Raw genomic sequence first — 19,653 nt, forward strand, 5'->3', positions numbered from 1 at the left:
ATTTCTCACCTGCTACAACACAGATTAAATTTGAGGATGTGTTAAATGAAACATGCTATTCATTTTTAATAAAGTTTATGGTAGATAACAGGTTTATATTTACAGGAAATTGTAAAACTAATACAGTTCCATAAACTCCACACTCAGTTTCCCTTATTATCATCATATATTAGCATGGTGCATTTGTCAAAACAAATCAGTCAGTGTTAGTAAATTATTTTTTAATAAATTACTTTTAACTAAAATCCATATTAAACCAGATTGCTAACAAATTGCTCTTGACTAATTTTCTTTTCTCCTGGTCCAGGATACCACATTATTGAAGTTGTCATGTTATGGTAGATAACAGGTGTCCAGTCCTGCTGCCGCGCTGTTCCCCGTGGGGGAGGGGGGCTGGCCCGGACTCCAGTGCTGCTATTTCTTTATGCACTAGATCTATGTATGACTCCTGGGGAAATATATCTTCTTTTAACCTTCAAAAGAAGCGAAAGGGAAAAAAAAGTAATGCACAGTATTTCTAGCAGAAAATAAATTTTTTTTAAGGAGGAGGTTTTGCCTGAACCTCCTAGCACGGGGGCGAGTGAAGAAAGTGTTATTATTTTAATTGAAATTGTGTTTCGTTTTGTTCGTGGAATATTTTTCAAAGCCTGGTGGTTCTTTGGAGACTAGGCTGGAGAAGGGTGGGGAGGCCAGCGTGCAGGACCCTGCAGCCCCCCAGCCCGCCCCCGGCCTCCCGCGGGCGCCACGGGCTCCCAAGCCTGCTAACGCTGAGCGCTCTGCGCAGGAGAAGTGCCTACTCGGTGAAAGTTTCGTTCCGTTGTTTGGTTTGTTGTGTTCTTTTTTTCATTTGCTACGAAAGTGAGGAAACGGTTAAAGAAAAAAACAGAAGAAAACACAAAGGCAAAATAAATCCGTTTACATCCAAAAAATGTAGACAGTGACAGTTTCTAACTTTTCTTATTAGTGATGACCTTCGCAGTTTTGAGGAAAAATAGACATTTTGTACAAAGGCCCTCAGTTGAGTTTGTCTGATATTTTACTCAAGATTGTGGATTATTGGGAGAAAGATTACAGCAGTAAAAGGCTAGTTTCATCACATCATAGTGACGGGAATATAATCTCAATGTGATTTATCATTGCTGCTGTTAAACTTGCTCACCTGGCTGAAGCAGCATTTGTCACATGTCCCCTTTCTGAAATCCCGCCCTCCCCACTCCACATGTGCGTTTTGAAAGGGATTCACTATGACAACCCACACTTAATAGAGTTGGAGACTTTGAGGGCAGAATTTCTACATAATCATTTGGAATTATTTTGCCTATCCTCCATCAAGTTATTTATTGAAATTTTTATATCATTTTAACTCATAAATACTTATTTTATACTTTGGGTTATGTTTAAGTTTTGTGTTGTTTATTTTGATGCTCAGTTTTTTTTCCATCTTTGGGCACTAGGGCCTCTTTTATAGGCTTTTGCGTACCTTTGACATGTCCTCATCATGGTGTGAGTACGTGTTTGTGCATGAGTGTGTGCGTGTTAGCACTTCCTTTCTGTCTAGCATTACAATACGCTCTAGTTCCTCTGGTACATTCCCTGTCCCAAACCTGGAATCAGCCATTTCTTCAAGAAACCCTATTTCATTTTATTGGAGAAAGCATGAGAAACCAAGTCCTAGGCACTAGGTGATTATTAGACTTTTTTAGTCAAAAGATTTCATTAATGGCCTGTATGAACATCTATGTAATTGAAAGAATAGGCTATCTTTCTTCCATGATGTCATAATACATATTGGAAATTAAATTCTTTATCACATCAGGATCATGTTTCTTAATTAGGAAGGGAAGAGACGCTTTAGGGAATGACTTCCCAAGACTCTGATATTTTGCGTCATTCATGTTTAAATATTCCTCCAGGGAAAGCAAAAGTGGAGCATTTCACAGTCAAAATGCTCTTGGAGAATGGATTTCAGGAAGTCTGAGGTGAATCGGAGCAGTTTAGCCTGAAATCTGGCATGTAGAAGAGAATCTGGTCTTTTGGTGAAACCAAAGATATACCCTGGTTCCAGATTATCAGGTGGAATTTTGGAAGCTCTTCTTTATGTAATTTGAGCAGAGGCTGTCTACAGTACCTTGGAAAGAAATGAGGGCAACTGAACATCCTCATGTCTGCCTAAGCTCTTATGAAGCTGGTAAATTTGAATTGGTGATTAAGCTAGTTGTATTTCTTACTTGAAAGATGTGTCTGATCTATGCCACCATAAGTATCTAATACACACAACACATTGGTGGAAGGATGGAATGTTTAGGGCATTTCTAGGAGTGCCTTACATTCTACAGTGAGATTATGGAAATAAAAGGTGTGCACAGCAGCTCCTGATGGAAATGGGAACTAATAGGTAAGGGCTATTGGAGTCAAGCAAATGGAAATAATACAAGTTTGGGTGTTCCTGTAAATGCTCCCTGTAGATGATGATTTTGATGTGGATTCAGCAGAATGCAGGCTACCCTTTTTCTCAATGGCAACTGAATGTAGAATAGCGTGAAACACTGTCTAATTGTACCTATGGGATATTTTCATAAACCTTTTCTTCATTCAACAAGTACTTCTTAACCACCTACTTTCACCTACCTGCTGAAATTTATTATTTATTGGCAAAAATTGTCATTTTTATGTTGCTTCTTTCTAAAATATGACATTTTGTGTATATAATTCTAAAATATGTGTATATTTATATGTGTATGTCTATGTATCTATAAAAATAGATACATATAATGCACATAATATATATATACTCTATGTAGATATATAAATCATGTGACTTTTGCATATGTACATATCCCTCTATATATCTAGACATAGATATGCAGGTTTTGATTATTTTTTTCTAATATGTTAATTGCTATAATTAACCAATAAATTGTCATTTGTCCGTTGGACAGCTCTAACAAGAGCACATTTGGAAACATGCAAGAGCCAGCAAACGTGTGGTTAAAGGTAGTATGGTGGTGTATGATGTGACTGAAAAGCACTGATTCCCAGAACTACCTCTAGAGTTGACTTACTGTTTTAATCTTTTGGGTCTTATTATTGTCTTAAAAATATTTCTGTCCTTCCTGCTTATACCACAAGTAAGTTTGATGGCAGTGCGAATAATAAACCGTCTCTTAGGATAAGATGTTAAATGCTGTGCTTTCCAGTGCAGCACTGATCACTATGATAGTCATGTATTATGAAACGTGACATACACACACATTTCGACAATTAATTATTGCTCACATCTCTGATGCAAAGAATGTAGTTTCTCCACACAGTGAGTACAAGCACATGATTTTTTGGTACTTTTCTAAATACATTTCATTTATATAATTGTGTGTTTCTTATCCTGCTTTTAATTAAATCTTACCATCCTAAGCAAACATTTCTGTTCTTTTATTTTTCATTTTACAATACATTTTCAGGACCATTTCATAAATGTCTGCTTTGTTTTCATCAGTAACTTTATCAGTGGGTGGTATGAATGGAAGTACAATGTCTAAGTCATTCAGCACCCTTCAGATGGGTTTTAAGTTCTTTTCCATCTTTGCTATCATGGAGAGTTGTAATAAATTTCTCTGTCCTTGTAGCGAGTTTATCTGTAGAAAATGGAATCACTGGATCAACGTCTATGTGCAGTTATGATATTATATGTGTTGAAAATCACTCCCTAAGAAATTGCACCCACTTTAACTGTTACCAATAATGTGTGGAATTGACTATTGCCACAATTTGTCAGCACTATATGCCAAAAATCTTTTATTGTAAAGATTACTCTATTCAACATAGGTGAAAATGATAATCTAGTAGGAAATTTAATTTGAATCTTTTTAACTATGAATGAAATTGAACATCTTTCCATATGTTCAATTATATTTAATAAGGAGCAGGCAAATTATAATTGGTTCTTTTGCTGATTATTCCTTTTTGTGTGTGTGTATTTAAGATTGAAATGTGAAATCCATTCAGACTTCAAAATTATACTTTTATCTGGCATGTGATTTGTAAATATATTTTACCAATTTGGCCCTTAATAATTTGTTATGGACTATTCTACTATTTGGAGAATATAAAGGTACATATCCAATACATCCACTGGTTGACACATAGTTAAACATTAATAAATATTAATTTCCTTTTTATTTCTATCACTTCTTACTTGAAATCAGAGTATAGAATGTTCAGGATACATATCACAAAAAATCTACTCGAAGTTTCAGCAGTGATTGAGAGCTTCCGGAGTTCATTTCTCAGTTCCTGGTGCTTAATAGTAAACCAGAAATTTTAAAGAATATTCTGAATTACAGCAAATTTTCTCCATTTCTTTCCTTCGTTTTAATCTCAGTGACTCTTCTGTATTAATAAAACATGTTGAAAGACTCAGAAAAACAATGAATAGGGGAAGGATTTAACTTTAGACAACATAGTAGAGTAAAAAAGTGCAAAGTTTAATTCAGCTGAATTTAAGCCTAAACAACTAGAAAGGCATGAGAGATAAAAACGAAAGAAACATACTTACTCAAAACAATGTATTTCAGTCTCATAATGAACTGGTCCAACTGCCTGGGCGTTCACTGCAAAAATTTCATTTTTATTGTCTCTCTCTCTACACCTACACCCATCTCGTGTGTGTTTGTTTGAGTGTGCTTAGGTTTATCAAGAAAGACAATCATTCTTTCATATTTACATGTTTTGGAAGAGTGCATATTTGGAAAAATATACTTTATGTTTGGAAGAGTGTTTGGAAGAGTATCTCTACAGATAACTGGACTTGGTTCTAGGAATGCAAAAGCATACTGAGTAAATCATTGCAAAACTTTCCTCTGCTTCTAAAACATGCTGCTCTAAATATTGATAAGTCCTTGATGAAAACTAAAGAAAGCACTCAGCTGAAGAAGTCATTCACTTACGCCAATTCACCCCAGTTAGTGATTATTACATGTGAAGCATCATTAATTTTTTCATTATTTGTCTATTTCTATTTCAGTATTTTCATAAAGAATCAGATAAAAGGCTCAAGTAAGTATTATGGATTGCATTTTATTCAGGTAAAAACGGTACACAGCCTGTAAGTGATTACGTATTGATAAGCGACCAAGCATATGTATTTGACTTTCAAATGTTTTATTGATTTTATAGTTCTTAAAATTTCTCCTTTGCAGATTATTTCTAAGCTGTGCTTTCACTACGTGGGCTAAACAATGCAGCAAAATAACAGCATAACTGAATTCATAGTCTTAGGACTAACACAGGATCCTATGAGGCAGAAAATGGTCTTTGTAATCTTCTTTATTTTCTATGTGAGAACTGCAGTGGGGAATTTACTTATTATCATGACCATCATGTCCAGCCGAACACTTGGGAGCCCCATGTACTTCTTCCTGTTTTATTTGTCCCTAGTTGATACCTGCTTTTCAACTTCCACAGCCCCTAGACTAATTGTGGATGCTCTCTCTGCGAAGAAAATTACACCTTATAATGAGTGCATGACTCAAATCTTTACACTACATTTATTTGGTTCCATGAAAATCTTTGTCCTCGTCCTCATGGCCGTTGACCACTATGTGGCCATCTGTAAGCCCTTGCGGTACCCAACCATCATGAGTCGGCAGGTCTGCATCATTCTGATTGTTCTTGCGTGGATTGGGTCTTTTATACATTCTATGGCTCAGATTATCCTGGCCTTGAAGCTGCCTTTCTGAGGACCCAATTTGATTGATCATTATTGCTGTGATATGCAGCCCTTATTGAAACTTGCATGCATGGACATTTATGTGATCAACCTGCTGGTGGTGTCTAATAGTGGGGCCATTTGCTCAAGCAGTTTTGTGATTCTGATGATCTCATACATTGTCATCTTACATTCTCTGCGAAACCACAGTGCAGAAGGGAGGAAAAAAGCTCTCTCCACTTGCACTTCTCACATCACTGTTGTCGTCTTATTCTTTGGTCCCTGTATATTCATCTATACACGTCCCCCAACCACTTTCCCCATGGACAATATGGTGTCTGTATGTTATACTATTGGGACACCCTTCCTCAACCCCCTCATCTACACACTGAGGAATGCAGAAGTCAAAAATGCCATGAGAAGGCTGTGGTATATCAAAATTAGCTCTGAAAGCAAAAGATGATTTGAGGGCCTTGGATGAATACTTTTTGTGTCGCAGTTTAACTGGGTCTCTACAGATATCAGTGTCATAGTGTGTAGCCTGACTCCTCCATGCACTCAAATATAATACATGTGATTTCCTTGCCTTTCTCTATTCTGTCCACAAACTAGTAGGTTTTCAAACATCCTCATTCTGACTCTTTTTCTGAGCATTCAATTCTGGCATTGCTTATTGTGAAATAATCTCACAACTGTAGTTTGATAAGAAGAAAGACATATATATGTATAATCACATCTGTTCAAACATGTGAAGATCCATAAATAACATGCAGCTTGTTCACTATGATTGGTAAGTCTCTCCAGAGCACATTTCAAATAAGGTATCCTGCTTTCTCTTGAACACTTCAAAGCAAAGGAACTTTGTGTATCAAGAAGTTAGCTTCATTGCATCATTAGTTTAGCTTTGGAAAGTTCCACACTTGAATCAAAAAAAATTATTATATGTGTATGATATTTAATGTAATTATATTCTAATAAAATATTACTAATTGTTTTCTTTGGCTATTAGATAACTGAGACATTATATATGGGATTTTTAAGATGTAATGTTACAAAGGCCTTGAGATATTCATCTACTTGTGTGATTGGTGAATAGGGGCTATGATAAGAGAATTCTATAACCCTAAGAAAGAGGAAAGTAAAAGAAAAGTGTTTTCAAAATGAAATAAAAATTAAAAATACACCAGATATACAACCTACTTTTTGGGATTGAAGCACACCAAGGTACTTGGAAAGAACCTAGTTTGATGAAAGAAATGATGATGTTACTTTATGTGAAGTTGGAATATGTCAGTGAAATGAAGGAAAGTCAGGCACTACACTTGCCTTTAGTTAGTGGAGTTAAAGAGAATCCACTATTTCAGCCCATTATTGCCACTTTCTTTCCCTACCTGTGCTTTCCTAATAAAGGCGTTGTTAGAATTGTTAGAATTCCTGATAGAATTTTGACATGTTAGAACTGCCAATAGAACTTTGGTATCCAAGGCCGGCAGAGAAGATTTACAGCTGTACCTTGGATGTGCATGCTGGGAGTTATATCATGAACATTTAATATTCATCTATTTCAGTGTATTAAAATGTACCACCTTCTTAGTAATTATTGTAAGATTCCATTTTATTTTTAATGCTGTTGTTCTTTATTTAATTGCAAAACCAGAGACTACCAATGTTGTCCTCCTAATAAAGAATCTTTTAAAATAAATTCAGTAGAATAACACATACACTGTCTTTTAACTTATTTCTGTTTTCTGGGACATTATGAATTTTAGTGTCAGTCCTGGTGTCCTAGCATGTCATTCATGAGGAGGAATATATAATTACCACAGAATGGAAATGTCATGATCCATCACAAATTTATCTAATCTACATCTCTATAATACCAGTACATGTACACACACACACACACACACACACACACACACACACACACTACAGGTGTTCATGGTGATTTGATTTTCAGATGAATGCAGGTAAGACATCGAAGATAAATTAATGTAAGCCTATATGAAAGTTAAAAAATAATGTTAAGGAAATAGAATAAGAAAACATCTTAGATTTTATGTGGGTCAAAAGTACGTGGAATCAAACTATAACTGTGAAAATGAAATAAAAGTTTTAAAATTTCTGGGATGCTATATCCATGCAATGGAAGTGAAGACCAAATCTCAAAAGTGACTCTGCTGAGGGCGGAGCCAACATGACGGCGTGAGTAGGACAGTGAGAATCTCCTCCCAAAAACATATATATTTTTGAAAATACAACAAATACAACTAATCCTAAAACAGAGACCAGAAGACACAGGACAACAGCCAGACTATATCCATACTTGCGTGAGCCCAGGGCCTGGTGAAACGGGTAAGATACAAGCACTGGCCCGGAGGGAAACGAGCACGCCTCCCCCCAGCTCACAGCGGGAGGAGAGGTCTTGTGGAGGGAGAGGGAGCCCAGGACTGCTAAACACACAGCCGTAGCCACCCGCACCAGATAGCAGACACAGTGCATGCGTGGAGGGCTGGAAACTAGGGAAACAGGGCAGCAAGACCTCTGAGCGGTTTCCAAAGCTGAGGACCTTGTGACAAAGACAAGTGAGGAGTGCTTCTTGAAAGTCTTAAAGGGACAGTGACGTAACAGCTGGATGGATACAACACAGGTCACAGCAAAGTGGCTGGAAATTACAGGGAAACCTGGGCACACTAACCCCCTGGGTAACTGCTCTGAGAACCCTCACGGAGGTAAACAGCCAAACAGCCCCCTTGTCCATTACCCCTTCAGGGCACTATCTCCATACTGGCCGGGCAAGACACAAAGACCCAGTATACATGCAACTACCCAACACAAGCCACAAGGTGTCGCAGTTGTCCCAGCAAAGAAAGGTCAGTAGCAAGTGAAAAGTTTGGCCCTCCCAGATGACAGTCAATAGCACCTATCAATATGAAAATGTGAAAAAATATGATCCAGACAAGACTAACCCAGACAGCTTTGGCATCTGTTACATCTTTCACTGAGAAGGAACCTGGGGAGATAGATTTAACAAGTCTTTCAGAAAAAGAATTCAAAACAGAAGTCATAACCATGCTGATGGACTTGCAGAGAAATATGCAAGAACTAAGGAAGGAGAATACAGAAATAAAACACGCTCTGGAAGGACTTCAAAACAGAATGGACGAGATGCAAGAGATGATTAATGGACTAGAAAACAGAGAACAGGAAAGCAGAGAATCTGATTCAGAGAGAGATAAAAGGATCTCCAGGAATGAAAGAATTCTCAGAGAGCTGAGTGACCAATCAAAATGGAACAATATCCACATTATAGGGGTACAAGAATAAGAAGAGAGAGGAAAAGGGATAGAAAGTGTCTTTGAAGAAATAATTGCATGAAAATTTCCCCAAACTAGGGGAAGAAATGGCCTCTCAAACCACAGAGGAACACAGAACTCCCATGACAAGGGATCCAAGGAGGGCAACACCAAGACACATAATAATTAAAATGGGAAAGATCAAAGACAAGGACAAAGTATTAAAGGCAGCCAGAGAGAAAAAAAGGTTACCTACAAAGGAAAACGCATCATGCTATCATCAGACATCTCAACAGAAACCCTACAGGCCAGAAGAGAATGGCATGATATACTTAATGCAATGAAATAGAAGGGCCTCAAACCAAAACTGATGTATCCAGCATGAATATCATTTAAATATGAAGGAGGGACTAAACAGTTCCCAAACAAGGAAAAGTTGAGGGAATTTGCCTCCCACAAACCACCTCTACAGGGCATCCTACAGGGACTGCTCTAGATGGGAGCATTCCTAAAAAGAGCACAGAACAAAACACCCAACATATGAAGAAGGGAGGAGGAGGAATAAGAAGGGAGAGAAATAAAGAATCATCAGACCGTGTTTATAATAGCTCAACAAGAGAGTTAAGTTAGAAAGTAAGATAGTAAAGAAGGCAACCCTGAACCTTTGGTAACCACAAAATTAAAGCCTGCAATGGCAATAAGTGCATACTTTTCAATAATCACCGTAAATGTAAATGGACTGAATGCACCAATCAAAAGACACAGAGTAATAGAATGGATAAAAAAGCAAGATCCATCCATATGCTGCTTACTAGAGATTCACCTCAAACCCAAAGATATGCAGAGACTCAAAGTCAAGGGATGGAAAAAGATATCTCATGCAAACAACAGAGAGAAGAAAGCAGGTGTGGCAATTCTGGTATCAGACAAAACAGACTTCAAAATAAAGAAAGCAACAAAAGATAAAGAAGGATATAACATAATGGTAGAGGGCTCAGTCCAACAAGATGATATAACCATTATAAATATATATGCACCCAATACAGGACCACCAACATACCTGAAACAAATACTAATAGAACTGAAGGAGGAAATAGAATGCACTGCATTCATTCTAGGAGACTTCAACACACCACTCACTCCAAAGGACAGATCCACCAGACACAAAATAAGTAAGGACACAGAGGCACTGAACAGCACACTAGAACAGATGGACCTAGTAGACATCTACAGAACTCTACATCCATAAGCAACAGGATACACATTCTTCTAAAGTCCACATGGAACATTCTCCAGAAGAGAGCACATACTAGGCCACAAAAAGAGCCTCAGTAAGTTCCAAAAGATTGAAATCCTACCAACCAACTTTTCAGAGAACAAAGGCATAAAACTAGAAATAAACTGTACAAAGAAAGCAAAAAGGCTCACAAACACATGGAGGCTTAACAACACGCTCCCAAATAATCAATGGATTAATGACCAAATCAAAATGGAGATCCAGCAATATATGGAAACAAACGACAACAACAACACAAAGCCCCAACTACTGTGGGACACAGCAAAAGCACTCTTAAGAGGAAAGTATATAGCAATCCAGGCATATTTAAAAATGGAAGAACAATCCCAAATGAGTGGTCTAATGTCAAAATTATCAAAATCGGAAAAAGAAGAGCAAAGGAAGCCTAAGGTCAGCAGTAGGAGGGACATAATAAAGATCAGAGAAGAAATACATAAAATTGAGAAGAATAAAACAATAGCAAAAATCAATGAAACCAAGAGCTGGTTCTTTGAGAAAATAAACAGAATAGTTAAGCCTCTAGCCAGACTTATTAAGAGGAAAAGAGAGTCAACACACATCAACAGAATCAGAAACGAGAAAGGAAAAATCACGACAGACCCCACAGAATTACAAAGAATTATTTGAGAGTACTATGAAAACCTATATGCTAACAAGCTGGGAAACCTAGGAGAAATGGAAAAGTTCCTAGAAAAATAGAACCTTCCAAGACTGACCCAGAAAGAAACAGAAAATATAAACAGACCAATTACCAGAGACGAAATTGAAGCAGTAATCAAAAAACTAGCAAAGAACAAATCCCCCGGGCCAGATGGATTCACCTCGGAATTTTATCAGACCTACAGGGAAGACATAATACCCATTCTAGTTAAAGTTTTCTAAAAAAGAGAAGAGGAGGGGATACTCCCAAACCCATTCTATGAAGCTAACATCACCCTAATATCAAAATCAGGAAAGACCCATGAAAAAATAAAACTACAGACCAATATCTCTGATGAACGTAGATGCAAAAATACTCAACAAAATATTAGCAAACCGAATTCAAAAGTTCATTAAAAGTATCGTACAACATGACCAAGTGGGATACATCCCAGTGATGCAAGGATGGTACAAAATTCGAAAGCCCATCAACATCATCCACCACATCAACAAAAAGAAGGACAAAAACCACAGGATCATCTCCATAGATGCTGAGAAAGATTTTGACAAAGTTCAACATCCATTCATGATAAAATCTCTCAGCAAAATGGGAATAGAGGGCAAATACCTCAACATAATAAAGGCCATCTATGATAAACCCACAGCCAACATCATACTGAACAGCGAGAAGCTGAAAGCATTTCCTCTGAGATCGGGAACTAGGCAGGGATGCCCACTCTCCCCACTATTATTTAACATAGTACTGGAGTTCCTACCCATGGTGATTAGACAAAACAAAGAAATACAAGGAATCCAGATTAGTAAAAAAGAAGTTAAACTGTAACTATTTGCAGATGACATGATACTGTACATAAAAAACCCTAAAGACTCCACCCCAAAACTACTAGAACTGATATCGGAATACAGCAAAGTTGCAGGATACAAAATTAACACAGAGAAATCTGTGACTTTCCTATACACTAACAATGAACCAACAGAAAGAGAAATCAGGAAAACAACTACATTCACAATTGCAGCAAAAAGAATAAAATACCTAGGAATAAACCTAACCAAAGAAGTGAAAGACTTATACTCTGAAAACTACAAGTCACACTTAAGAGAAATTAAAGGGGACACTAACAAATGCAACATCATCCCATGCTCTTGGTTAGGAAGAATTAATATCATCATAATGGCCATCCTTCCCAAAGCAATATACAGATTTGATGGAATCTCTATGAAACTACCAGCAACATTCTTCAATGAACTGGAACAAATAATTCAAAAATTCATTTGGAAACACCAAACACCCCGAACAGCCAAAGCAATCCTGAGAAAGAAGAATAAAGTAGGGGGGAATCTCACTCCCCAACTTCAAGCTCTTCTACAAAGCCATAGTAATCAAGACAATTTGGTACTGGCACAAGAACAGAGCCACAGACCAATGGTGCAGACTAGAGAATCCAGACATTAACCCAGACATATATGGTCAATTAATATTTGATAAAGGATCCATGGACATACAATGGCAAGATGACAGTCTCTTCAACAGATGGTGCTGGCAAAACTGGACAGCTACATGTAGGAGAGAATGAAACTGGACCATTGTCTAACCCCATATACAAAAGTAAACTCAAAATGGATCAAAGACCTGAATGTAAGTCATGAAACCATTAAACTCTTGGAAAAAAACATAGGCAAAAACCTCTTAGACATAAACAAGAGTGACTCTTCTTGAACACGTCTCCCCAGGTAAGGAAAACAACAACAAAAATGAACAAGTGGGACTTGTACTTCTTCTGTACAGCAAAAGACACCATCAATAGAACAAAAAGGAACCCTACAGTATGGGAGAATATATTTGAAAATGACAGATCCTATAAAGGCTTGACGTCCAAAATATATAAAGAGCTCACACGCCTCAACAAACAAAAAACAAATAACCCAATTAAAAAAAATGGGTAGAGGAACTGAACAGACAGTTCTCCAAAAAAAGAAATACAGATGGCCAACAGACACATGAAAAGATGCTCCACATCGCTAATTATCAGAGAAATGCAAATTAAAACTACAATGAGATATCACCTCACACCAGTAAGGATGGCTGCCATCCAAAAGACAAACAACAACAAATGTTGGCGAGGCTGTGGAGAAAGGGGAACCCTCCTACACTGTTGGTGGGAATGGAAATTAGTTCAACTATTGTGGAAAGCAGTATGGAGGTTCATCAAAATGCTCAAAGCAGACCTACCATTTGACCCAGGAATTCCACTCCTAGGAATTTACCCTAAGAATGCAGCAATCAAGTTTGAGAAAGACAGATGCACCCCTATGGTTATCGCAGCACTATTTACAATAGCCAAGAATTGGAAGCAACCAAAATGTCCACCAGTAGATGAATGGATAAAAAAGATGTGGTACATATACACAATGGACTACTACTCAGCCATAAGAAGAGGGCAAATCCTCCCAATTGAAGCAACATGGATGAAGCTGGAGGGTATTATGCTCAGTGAAATAAGCCAAGCGGAGAAAGAGAAATACCAAATGATTTCACTCATCTGTGGAGTATAACAACAAAGGAAAAACTGAAGGAACAAAACAGCAGCAGAATCACAGAACCCAAGAATGGACTAACAGGTACCAAAGGGAAAGGGACTGGGGAGGATGGGTGGGTAGGGAGGGATAAGGGAGGGGAGAAGGAAGGGGGTATTAAGATTATCATGTATGAGGGGATGGGAGAAAGGGGAGGGCTGTACAACACAGAGAAGACAAGTAGTGATTCTACAACATTTTGCTATGCTGATGGACAGTGACTGTAAAAGGGTTTATAGGGGGAACCTGGTATAGGGGATAGCCTAGTAAACATAATATTTGTCATGTAAGTGAAGATTAATGATAACAAAGAAAAAAGAAAAGGGGAATTTTCCCACGATAGGATAAAACTAACTGTAAATCAGCGATTAATGCATGCTTTAAATATCCTTAATTTTGACCACTTAAAGGGTGTCATATGATTGGCTATGGAGGTACATTTTTCTGATAATATTTTATTCTCCTAAAAAAAAAGCTGTTCCTGTGTGGTGACCTCCAATGAGTTCTACACAATGGTATAAAGGGCAAATAAAAGTGTAGGCAAAGGGTCTGTTTGTGTTTATACAGAGGATCAAAGCCTAATTTGGCTACCCAGAAAATGAACTAAGATACAATATGAAGAAGAACTTCCAACATTAGCACTCTCTAGAAGACTCATACCAAAAGATGAGCATCAAAAAACCTCAATAAAGATCCAGGCACTGCTACAGTTGTAGCTGCATTCATCCCACTGGTTCCTGGACTTGCCATGGGAATAAAGAAGGAGATATCTAAGCTGGCCTGTGCATACAGTAAAACAACAAATTTGATTGGATCTATACTGTTGGAACTCAACCAAGAATTAGGAGAAGTGCAAGTTGTAGCACTCCAAACTCTTACAACTACAGACTATCTACTGTAAAAAGAACATATAGGATGTGAACAGTCCCCAGGAATTGGTTGTTTTAATTTGTCTGATTTCACTCAGACTGTTCAAGTTCAGGTGGACAATATCCACCATATCATAGATAAGTTTTCAAAAAAGCCTAAGGTGCCTAACTGGTTTTCTTGGTTTCACTGGATATGTCTGGTAATTAGAGGTCTGCTTTGGTTATGTAACTGTACTCTTATTATGTTAATGTGTGTGCACAATTTAATTAGTAGTTTAAAACCTATAAATGCTGAAATTACTCTACAAGGAGATATGTCAAAGAAATAATCAATCTTCCCAGGTTTTCTTCTGCCTGGTACTTCTATAGCTTTTCTTCTTCCTTCCTAATTACAACCCTTAAATAGAATTCATGCCTCATATCGAATTTACCGAGTATCTTAATTCCTCCAAGTGGTAAAGATACCTCAAGACAAATGCTGGGCATAGAAGCCACAGGGCATAAATATTCAAAGAAGTGAAAAGCTAACCTTTTCAAACAATAAGGTTTCTCTCTCACTTACCAACTTTACATTTCCCTGTATAGCCCCGGAAGATAACTGGTTAGCTGGAGACGGGTAAGATTCCTCAAGGGAGGAACAACCTATAATAGGCACAGTCACAGGGGGGCCATCAGGTGAGAAATTGGGGATCAACAGAGATGAGGTTTAGCACCTCTCCCCCCATGTTCTGAGAGAAATCTTCTGCATCTGTGGATGTTTTATTGCCCTTGTCTACCTTGGATTAACACATAGTCTACAGGCACACACCTGAGCATCTACATTTACTCTCTTACAACACTACACTATGTTTTCTACCTTTATCTTGCATCTACCTATCACTTCAGCATTTTATTAAAAATAAAATAATAGAGAAATGTGGTATCCTCATATAAAGCAAGTATAAAAATCAAATGAATGTTCATATTTGAACTGATTGTTTATAGTTCATAATGCATGATCAAAAATGAAAGTTTCTGTGATGACTGCCCTTGTACTGTTCACCATGTAACTTATTCACTATGTAAGAATCTGTTCTCCAGGTAAGAACTTGTTCGTTATGCTTCAGAAGTTTGGAGTCTGATGAAGATTGGGCTTGGGGAGGATTAATGATTGTGTATTGAGCATTGACTCCCCTATACAAAATTTTATTGTTGTTAAAAAGCATTTGATCAATAAATATGAGAGATGCCCTCTCAAAAAAAAAAAAAAAGAAGTACAGTCTTCCAATTGTGAAATAAATAAGTAACCGGGATGTAATGTATAGCATAAGGAATATAGTCAAAATATTGCAACACCTTTGTATGGTGATAGCTGGTAGCTAGAATTATCATGTATATAAATATTGAATCACTGTGTTGTACACTTGAAACTAATGTAATACTGTGTGTCAACCAGCCTTCAATAAAAAATAATTATCTAAAAAAAAAAATTTACTCTCCTAAGATGAAAGGAACATGCAGTGTCTGATATGTGTTCAATGCTTTTTTTGTTTTTACCATATTTGTGTATCACAAAAATAGTACAAAGTGATATATTCCTATTGAAAATTTCTAGATGAAAAATCTGGATTTCAGAAAATTACACAAGTATCTTGTTTGTTCTGCTAAGAAATACCAGAAAAAAACAGTTTTCTATATCTCCCAAGTCAATAATAATCACCTGTATCCTACATTATGCCTTATTCAAAAGATCTTTCTAAATGGCTGAAAATACAGGAAACATTAGCAAGTTGAGTCAGTCATCATAAACTGCACTTATTTTAGCTTCAGGATAGGTGGTAGAATATAATTAGGAAGAGTAGGACCCCTGGGGTCATTGCATGAATCCAAATACTGACTCTTTGACTTTTTTAACAGGTTTATTGAGATATTTTTTGACATATCAAAATTTTATATGTTTAAGATGTGCAAGTTCAGGTTTTATATATAATGTAAAAGATCACCACAATTAGACTAATTAGCATATCCATTGTCTCTACAGTTATTGTGTGTGTGTGTGTTCAATTAAAAGATTGAATTTAAGATCTATTGTTTTTGTAAGTTTAAATATACTATATGGAATTGTTAACTATAGTCACCATGCTGTATACTAGATTTCTAGAACTAACTCATTTTACGTACCTAGAACATGTACACTTGACCAATATCTCTCACTCCCCACAACCCCTGGCCCCAAGTAACCACCACTAGACTCTCTGCTCCTGTGTTGGACTAAGTGATTTCTACATATCAGTGAGCTCATGCAGTATGTGCCTTGCTTACTTCACTTAACATAATGTCCTTCAGCTCGATCCATGTTGTTGCAAATGACAGGGTTTCTATCTTTTCAAAATCTGCGTAACATATATATTACATGTCAAGGCCAATAAGTTTGCATCTGTATCTTGGCCATTGTGAATAAAGCTTCAGTGACCATATACAGGAGTGCAGATATCCCTCCACAATCACAATTTCAGGTCCTTTGATATGTACCCAATAGCAGGATTGACCAATGGTTGTCCTATTTTAGACTTTTCGAAGAACTTTCATATTATTTTCCATAATGGCTGTGCCAACTGACATTCTACTGGCAGTGCACATGTGTTCCCTTCAGTCCATGTTCGTACTAATACTTGTTCTCACCAGTCTTTTTGGTAATAGCCATCCTGACAGGTGTGGGGTACTATTTTTTCCAGCTTAGAAGAGATATAATTAACATATAACATTGTATGAGTTCAAGAAGTAAACCTGTTGATTTGCTACACATATATATTGCAAAATGATTACACCATAGCATTAACACCTCTAAAACAATGCATAACTTGTACTTCCCTTTTGTGATGAGAAAATTTAAGGTCTCCTTTGTATGTAATATAGTATTATTGGCAGTATTTCAAGTTTATTAATACAATATAATCATCAGGATGTACATTAGATCCCCAGAGTTTATTTGTCTTAAAACCGGAATGTTTTACACTTTGACCAGAATCTTCCTCTTTTACCCCATCCCCCAGCAAATAGTAACTATCATTCTACTTTCTGTTTATATGAGTTCAGCTATTTTAGATTCTTCATGTAAGTCACATCATGCAGAATGTATTTTTCTGTCTGACTTGTTTTACTTATCGCAGTGCTCTCAAGGTCCAACCATTCCATCCATATTGACATAAATGGCAGGATTTCATCTTTCTCTTGGCTGAATAATATTCCATTGTATACACACACATATATATATACACAAACACATGCATGTGTTTATATATATTACTTTGTCTCATATGCACACATTCACACACAGTATATTTACAAATGTGTGTGTGTTATTTGCTTCCATATAGAAGATAAGTTGTCCGAATACATCATATACATGTGAGTTTATCTGTGGATTCTCTCTTCTGCTCCATTAGTTTTTATATGCTTGTTTTTCTTGTGCCGATACCTTACTGTTTTGATTACTATAGTTTTGTAATAGATTTTAGATCAAGAATTGTGATGCCTCAGCTTTCTACTTCTTGCTTAACAGGCTTTGGCTACTACAGGTCTGTTTTCATTCCATATGGTTTTAGGATTTTTTTCCTGTTTTTTAAATAACATCATTGGGATTTTACAGAGGTGGCATTGATCACTGTGGATCACTTTGGATATTAAGATATTTCAGCAAAATTAATTTTTTACTACTTAGAGTATGTCTTTCCATTTACTTGTCTCTTTTGTTCTTTTATTCATCAATGTTTTATCATTTTCAATATACAAAACTTTAGTCACTTTAGTTAGGCTAATTCTTAAATATTTACTCTTTATTGCTTATGTGAATGAAATAATATTCTCTATCATTTTGAATACATCATTGTAAGTGCTTAGTAACACCATGGATTTTTATTGTTTATCTATCTTACAACTTTACTAAATTCATTAGTTCTAACATGTGTGTGTTTGTGTGTGTGTGTTTGTGTGTGTGTGTTTGTGTGTGTGTGTGTGTAGTCTTTGGGCTTTCCATGTGTATGATCATGTCCTCTGTAAATAGAAATAATCTTATTTCTTCCCTTCTGACTAGGTTTCCCTTTATTTTATTTATTTGCCTAATGGGTTCAGCTAGAAATGTTGAAGAGAAGAGTGACATCTTTGTCTTGTTTTGGATCCTAGAAGACAATCTGTCAGTTTTTCACCATTGTGATATTAGTTATGAATTTTTCATGCATGGCATTATATTATTTTATTCCATTTCTCTTAATTTGTTGCAAGTGTTTTTATCATGAAAGGGTGCTGAATTTTACCAAAGGCTTTTTCTGCATCTATTGAGAAGCATCCCAGGTATAAATCTCAGTTGGTTGTGATGAATGATCCTTTTAATGTGCTGTTGAATTCACTTAGATAGTGTTCTATTTAGGATTTTTTCACCAATGTTCATCAGGAAAATTGCCTAGTTTTTTTTCTTTGTCTACAGTTTTTGAATAAGGGTGTGCAGGTATTAAGAAAGTGTTTGGATGTGTTCCCTGTTCTAGTTTTCAGAAGAGTTTACAAAGGGTTGGTATTAGTAGTTCTTTGAATGCCTGGTGGAATTCACTCATAAAACTATCTGGTCCTGGGCCTTCCTTTGGTAGAAAATTTTTTATTATTAATTCATTCTTCTAGTTTATTATTGGTTTGTTCAGACCTTCCATTTCTATTTTGTCACTCTCTTTCTCTCTTATGTTTTCCTTTGTTGTGGAGTTTTTGCAATGATATTCTTGGATTCCTTTTCAGTTTTCTCTTTTGCATCATCTGTGCTTGTTTTTAATGTGTGGTTACTGTGAAGCTTACCTAAAGCAGCTTTTGGTATCATAGTCTGCTAACATCATAACATCAATCACATATATACTTTTACTTCTCCCCTCAAACACTTCATGTTATTGATGTTACACTTTACATCTATTTATACTACATTTCAATTAGTCAGCTTTTCTAGTTATATTCCTTCTAAAAAAATTTGTCTCTTAATGTTTACAGTAAGACTAAAATTCACATAATACCATTAATGTAATACAGTATTCTCTAATTGTCTTTATATATAATTATATAAAGTAAGTTTCGTGTTTTCACATATGTTCTTGTTGTTTATTGTCCTTTCCATCCAGTTTGAGGAACTGGATTGCATTTGTTGTGAAGTATTTCTGCTGAGGATAATATAACTCAGTTTTTGTTACAGTGGGAATGTCTATAGCCTCTTTATGTTTAGAAAACACTTTTTTCTGAGTA

General features: G+C 36.4%; 1 pseudogene; it reads left to right on the top strand.

The window, feature by feature from the left end:
* Positions 1–5,234: 5,234 nt before the first annotated feature.
* On the top strand, positions 5,235–6,167 carry LOC140850180 (olfactory receptor 4C11-like; annotated as a pseudogene).
* The last annotated feature ends 13,486 nt before the right edge of the window (positions 6,168–19,653 follow it).

The sequence above is a fragment of the Manis javanica genome, chromosome 6 (genome assembly GCF_040802235.1).
Source record: "Manis javanica isolate MJ-LG chromosome 6, MJ_LKY, whole genome shotgun sequence".
Taxonomy (NCBI): Eukaryota; Metazoa; Chordata; class Mammalia; order Pholidota; family Manidae; genus Manis; species Manis javanica.